Source organism: Diplotaxodon limnothrissa, linkage group LG11 (assembly GCF_057381915.1).
Source record: "Diplotaxodon limnothrissa isolate DT_005_m linkage group LG11, D_limnothrissa_male_GT1.1, whole genome shotgun sequence".
Lineage (NCBI taxonomy): Eukaryota > Metazoa > Chordata > Actinopteri > Cichliformes > Cichlidae > Diplotaxodon > Diplotaxodon limnothrissa.
In genome coordinates this window covers 29,890,645-29,898,343 of record NC_140606.1, presented here as the reverse complement: position 1 = coordinate 29,898,343, position 7,699 = coordinate 29,890,645, and positions in this window count along the sequence as shown.

Here is a 7,699-nt window from a genome sequence, read left to right as displayed (position 1 = left end):
TATGATATGACATCTTACATAGGTGTACATGTGAACAAAGAGTACCATCTGTGTGTATGTGTAAGTATGCGTGTGTGTGTATGTGGGGTGGGGGGGGTGACCCCATGACCCCATGACCGAGTCACCTGCTAAACAAAAGGCACTTATACCTAAACGGACATAGATGTGATTCCAGAGCACTCTGGAATGCATACAGTCTTTGCAGACCACTAAGGATCACACATCCTATCACTACACAATCGATTATACACCTCTAAGAATATATGGTTATATATTTCTAAGCATAAATGACAATCCACAATATAAACCTAACAGTCACTCTGATGTACTCTTTTCTAATCACAAAGCAAGCCATACTATTTGTCAGATAATTGTTCAGGTTTAGTGAGTGGAATTAGCAGAGGTGAAGACCAGCATACAGCTACTGGCCACATGTGTTACAAGTGTCAGTCCAGGCTGTCAGACTCTTAATTATACAGCCTTTAAGTAATATAATTTAAACATCTTATAAAAGCTGGGAAACTTGGACACATCATCTCTACCACATTATAACCATGTTTATTTCTGCTGTAAAGTTGCACATTTTAATATGGGAGTCTAATCAAATTCTCATTTGGAGCCAGCTTCAAGTGGCCACTCATGTTAGTGCGGTTTTTGCCACTTTGAGGCTGTTTTAATTTTCCAGACATGGAGGCTGTTGCTTGTACGCACTGCATCTCTATCGAACATGACCTTCGTAAAAGTTAATGAAATTAGACTGCAATGGGCTGGATGCATTAATTCCAATCATGACTTACAGCCATGTGTGACAGTCAGGAAGACTATGCTTATATTTGTATTTGAGAGGGGCACAATGGTGCCAAATATCTTATTCTATGTGTAGTAATGCAACAATGCTCATTCACATTCAACTCTTCAGTGCAGTGAGGAGGCAATCAGTTCACAGCACTGGAGGAGCAGCAGATTGAAGCACAGATACAGTTCTGCATGTACTGATTAATATCATAATTTCCTATCTGCTAACACACTGAGAAAGTTCCTTAAATCTGCTCTAAAGCATGTTTGAAAATCTAGTCCGCTCAGGAGTTACTATTTTTATCATGAAATATTCATTAACATGTGATAGTCAAATACCCCAAGGACGTATGTATGAATATTTGAAGAGTGCTTACTTGCTGTAATGTGGTTTAAGATGTAATTCCTGCTGGGTTTGCAGCAGTTGGTTTGATTAAATTCCATGCACGAACTCAGTTCATAATACTCACACTCTGTTCATTGTGTCAGCTTAAACACAGCAGGGTGACAAATTGTTGCTCATATGAAAAGGCCTGCATATCCATATGCATAAGCAGTTCTTGGATATGCATGCCTACTGGTGGATGCAACAGACTGCAGGTGACCACTGGCAAAAAATATCCTTCCTATCGTTCAAGAGTTGATGGCTGAATATTATTCATGTCTCTCTCCCTCTCTCTCTTTCTTTCTATGTTTTTCTATGTGTGTGTGTGTGTGTGTGTGGGGGGGGGGGGGGTGTGGTTGACAGTCTGCTGATGGACTAACACCTTTTTTCCCTCTCACTAGAGCTTTGGAGACCCATTCAGCATAATAAATGTCCCTCAGATCCATCTATCTCTATATTCACAAGCATGCAATTAAGTCTGTAAGTATTCGGACAATCCAAAAATTGTCCTAGTAGTTTTCGTCCTCTGTCCATCACAATGATCAACATGTGATTGAAGTGCAAATTTTCAGCTTAATTCAAGCGGTTTTAACAACATTTTGGGATTAACTGTTTGGGAATTACATACATTTTATACACAGGACCAAATTTTAAATATGAAGATAAATGATGAAAATCATTTTCCCTCGATGCCTGCATAGCCATGAGCCAGTGGACATCACTAAATGCCATGTCCCCTTTGCTGAAATGATTTGGTAGGCTTTTACTGCAGCCGGCTTAAGGTGTTATTTGTTTGTGGGTGTCTCATGCTTTTGTTTTGTCCTTCATAACTGAAAATCATTCTCTGTTGGGTTGACACAAGGTGACTGACTTTTTCATTAAAAATATGCCAATTCTTTGGTTTGACAAACTCTTTGGTTGCTTTTGTAGTATGCTTTGGGTCATTATCCACTTGTCAGTTTTTCAGCATTTGGCTGAATCTGAGCAGAGAGCATAGCCCTGTACGCTTCAGATCCTGCTACTTCCATCTCCACTCACATTATCAATAAAAGCTAGTGACCTGGTTCCACTGGCATCCATACATGCCCATGCGTAACACTGACAATCTTTCCTTCTTGTTCTTAAATGTAACCAGGGGTTTGCATCTTGTTGTAAACCAAAGATGTCAAACTCGTTTCACATCAGGGGGCACACACAGCCCTCTTTGATGGTAAGTGAGTCATTCCAGTGAAACTTTGCTTTCTACAAGTGTGAAGAAGTGTAATTACACATTTGATGTCTGTGATATTTAATATAAGAAGAAGAAAAACAAAGCACACAATTTCAACAGCAAATCTCAATTTTCTTTCAGTGTGATTAAAAAAAATGCTGTCAGTGTGACTCCTGGGGCTTAAAATGCAAGAAATAAAACATAAATGTGAAAAATTACAAAAAAGACTGTCCTTTAACTATAATGCAGGCTGTTAATTTTAATTCACAGGTATTATCATTAATTTTTATTATTATTTTAAATTGTGGGCTCATTGTAAAAACAAATGATATTTTTAGAGAAACGATGAAAGAATTTTAATTTCACTGTTTGTCTATTGCTTGTTTATTTTAGTGTAGCGTAATTGCTAATAGGGGAGGACTTTGTCAGCAGGAAAAGCTGTTAAAATGATCCAAATATAGCTCAAGGTCAACAAATTTTCCAACACTGTCCAGTGGACTAGATTGGAGTCTTTGTCGGGCCCCGGGGCCTCGTTTTTGACACCCCTGTTGTAAACGTTCTGTATTCCATTCAGCAAGAAATCACTTGACAAGCTCTAGACTTTGACAATAATACACTTACCTCCCCCAGATTTTGACAATGATACACCTACCTCCCCCAGAGTGTTCTTGAGTTGGCTAGACATTTAGAGGCTAGAACAGGGGTGGGCAATCTCAGTCCACAAGGGCCGGTGTCCCTGCAGGTTTTAGATCTCACCTTGGGTCAACACACCTGAATCACATGATTAGTTCATTACCAGGCCTCTGGAGAACTTCAGGACATGTTGAGGAGCTAATTTAGCCATTTAAATCAGCTGTGTTGGTTCGAGGACACATCTAAAACCTGCAGAGACACCAGCCCTCGTGGACTGAGATTGCCCACCCCTGGGCTAGAAGATTTTCTTCTTCTTCACCAAGGAAAGAATTTCACGATCATCCACTTTAGTCATATTCTGTGGACCTTAAGGGTTTTTTTTTTTGGTGTTGCTGACCTGGTAAGTGCATTCATTCTTTTTTAAAATGTACCGGATTTTCAATTTGGCCACTTCAAGTTTTTTGCTAGTTCTCTGATTGGTTCATACATGTATCCGTTCTCTTTGACTTATTCTTATCCGGGATGGGGCGTCTAGAGCCTGTCACAGCTACCATAGCGCAAAGGCAGGTTACACCACGGTCCAGGCCTTCATATTAAGAGTTCCAGTGACCAGCTACCAAATGAAAGTTTAATATGCATTTTTTTTATCTGCTTAATTTGTCATAAAATAGAGAAAAAGACTCATCTTTCTGCGAAACTGCTTGTCAGTCAATTGTCTAATTAACTTTGAGATTCTGAAAATGAGGGGATATGTATGAAAATGATTTTAACTCCTAAACAGCTGAGGTGATGCTTTTGTTTACCCCTTGTATTAAAGATGAAATCATGCACTGCAGTGCTGTACTGAGGCAAAACTACAACAATTGTGTCGCTGTGCAAATACGTGCAAACCTAATTGTGGCGTTTAAGGGAACTTTATTTAACGCTAACCTGAAGAAACACCTTAGCATTCCCAAAGCAAGGTCATGAAAAAGTACTTAATGATACAAGCACAGCCCAAAATAAACCAAAGAGGCACCATCTAGAAATACAAAATTAGCAAGCCGCCAAGCCCAGCCACAAAAGCTGTCCTAGATGCTGAGAAAAGCGCCTTCGGGAGCCCATGCAGAATGCTTAAGGCTGGGTTGTTATTTTCAGAGGCAATAATTAGGGTCTGTAGTGTCAAGAATTCTCCCTGGCTCTGCAAATATTATTTTGTATGACAACTATTAAATGGCATTAAATCAGCCCAAGAAGCGTATTAGCTATGTTACTTGGGCATAACTATTTAAACTTGAATATGCATAATGCCGGGTGAAAAGAAGCAGAGCAGAAGGAACGGGCAGCAGATCCAAATGCTAAAAAGAGTTAGAAAGCCTCTTTAAACACTAAGAGCTAGAAGGAAATTGAAATTATGTACAAACAGATGGACGAGTGGGAAAAAGTTGATTGAATTCACTTTCTTCCTTGATATCAATTAGTCATGACCCCCTTAGACTTAATACTAAATTATAAATACCTTTGCTGGAACCTGTCAATTATTACACACATCACTTTTAAATGGAACTAAAGGGCCCTTGAAATAAGTAATTACTGAAGATTATTATATGCTGTCGGAGACATCACCGACCCGTCGACTGACAATTGATGCGTGAGAGCCTGCAGTTTTCTGAGAGACTGGCAGTCTCCTTGTTTTAATCAAAACATGACACATCAATCAATGTCAAGGTCAAATAATACTTGTTAGTGCTGCTCCCATAGATCCACATCATAATCAGCCTGTTACTTTCTCCTCTTTTCACAGTTCAAGGTATCAGCTGACACACAGTTCTCCACAAACTTCCTGTGAACATGCATAAATGAATGCACGCTTGCTGAAGTGTGTGGTTTGAGTGCGTGCATGTGTGTCTGTATGAGAATGAGGATGTGAGGATAATTTAATTATGGTCCAGATAGAGTGGGTTACTGGGGTTAATATCCTGCATGCACTCTGTTCCTCTCCGGACACAGTAATTGCTTTAAGCACATTAGGAACTTTATTGACTGTGATGGCCTTTTAAGACATTACATTTCTGCTGCTTAGTGTCAGACAAGCGTCGTCCAGCTCTTACTGTCTCCCACTATCTCGTTTTCTTTCTTTCCCACTCCAAGCCTTCCCTCTCCTACCCCTGTCACTCTCTTCTTTATGCATGTGTCTCCTTGCCTGTATCGGCTTAATTGAGGCTCCATAAATATGATGAGATTTGTATAGCGCCTCATCCGTAGAGGCGGCTTGATGAGGTTTGACTGGCAGGTGATTAACTCCTCTTAACCCACAGAATCATTTGTCCTCCATGGAACAGTTGCACTAATGACACCATAAAAGACTTCTTCATGTGTCAAATTCTGGAGCGGAGCTCTGGAGAGAGAGAATCCAACAACTGCCTGGAAAAAAAAAGTGCAGCCCCCTCACTTTCTTTTTTTTTTTTTTCTCAGCCGAGATCAATCCTCTCAACACCCCCTCAGTAGATGTCTCCATTTTCACTCAACTAGACCCCTTAATAAGGATGGAGGTGAATGGAAGGAGTTATTAAAAAGTCCTCACCTTCCTCCTGGGACCGCTAAAGAGGAATTATATGAAACTAAGTGCACTTACAGCCCCAGTATGAGTTATTTCATATTTCTGTTCTCATAAATCCACATCCACTGCAGTCATGACAGGAGTGGAAAACCTGTTCTGTTCAAGAAAGAATTTGGTTTTCTCTTCTCTTTAGGACAAGACCTGCGGGAAGATTCCTCGGAGGTTTCAAGTGGAAAAAAAAAAATGAAAATTACAGGTTGACGGTGTGGTGGTCCGGGATACGAGACCTGGAGAAAGAGATAGGGATGGGGAGAGAAGTTAAGGAACGATGTCACAGCTGACAGGGAGGAGAGCCAAGCAATATCTACAGCAGATAAGGACAGTGTGCAGAGATAAATGATCTAATATCTGCATGGATCAATGTCTGTACTGTCCCTCTAAAAGGGGCTCTCCTTATAAATTGTGCTATCCCTGTTACCACATGCATACAAACACACACTTTCGCACTGCGTATACTCTTTGATATTACACACTCAACAACTATCTCAATTAGTACGAATTAAGATATATTGCTGTAAAGTTCCGGCGTGTCGAGAGCACTACGTAAATGTCTTCTTCCAGCTGTCCAGTCCCATCACTCTGCAGATGGTAGCAGGGAGGAAATCTATTTGTTAAGATAGCACTATCCAGCTAATAAGAAATCAAGTGGCTTGACTTTTCACATGAATCCCATCATGTCCACTCGTATTATGAAACCAGGATGCCATTAGTTGCACTTAGTGTGACTAATGGCCACACTGAGTACCTTTGCTAACAGACCCACCTTGTGGCAAATGAAATAATTACAATTCAAAGCATCACAGAGTTTGTCAGTAAAGTCTTATTTTCATTTATTAAAGATGAGTGGATGATTGCCTCAGTAGGATATATAACTAACTTTAGCTATGTCTCACACTTATTTAACCACCATTTCTGGATTTGTTCTTGAATTTTTGGCCCAGAGAACAGCACATACGTCGTCTGACAAAACAAGGACCCATTTTCCCCACTTTTCCAAATTTCACATTTTTAAATGCTGAATCATTTCGTTTTCATTGCATCTCATTAGAGACCAACACCTGAAGCCTATACTGCAAATTAACATTCAGCTGACTCATTTACGAAGTTGTCTTTGGGATTACCATGTATTGTATTCACGGCATGAACTGCTGCATCAGTTGCCAGAACAGCAAAAATTACAAACCGTTGCAGAGAGCATAGCCTCAGTACAGAGCTACTTTCATCTACCCCCTTATTCACAAGGGGTCGCCTCTGCAGGTAGTTCAACATATTTGATTTAGCAGATTTTTACACCAGATGTCCTTCCTGACACAACCCCAAAGGGATTTGTGTATCCGTCTGGGATCAAAACAGGGATCTTTCACTTGTTAGGCAAGTGTGTAAACCGCTGCCCTACGTAGTCAAATATAAATCCTTTTAAGTCTGAGAGGTTTTACAGCGGTCCTCTAAACTACACGATAACACTAGCACAGCAGTAGGCTCACGAAATATACAACTGTTTATTCTGTTCAGTTGTTGAGCATGTCAGCATTACTGCCAAATGCAAAATACAGCTGAAGACATGATTAGTTTTGTATTTATGTCATTATAAATAGACTGTCAAGATTTTATGGCGTGCATCCATCAGTCTTTAAAATATCTGCATATTTGCAAGACGTTTAAATATCTTGATCCTACGTGCATTCATATTCCGTGCTGCGTGTCCTCATTGGCCTTGATTTATTCAAGCCCAGCAAACTGTGGCTGAACAACTGGGAAATTAGCCAGTAAAGACTCTGCATCATCTGCTTTTAAACATTAAGCAGTTTCCTCAGAGCACTTTGGTGCTGACACAATGAAATCCTATTGATGGCAGTAAGAAAGCTGTAAGAGTGTTTTGTTTTCTAAAGTATTCTTTACACAAGCTGTAACATGAAGAAAATACTCCAGACACGATTTCCAAAGCAGAGTCAGACAGATGTGTGATAAAATATGAGGTCATTCTATGTGAGGTTTTGCTGCAAGCCAGCCCTGCTTTTATTATTTATTTTGAAATGACAAATATCTTTGGTAGAAGACATGGATAAAGTGTGGTGGG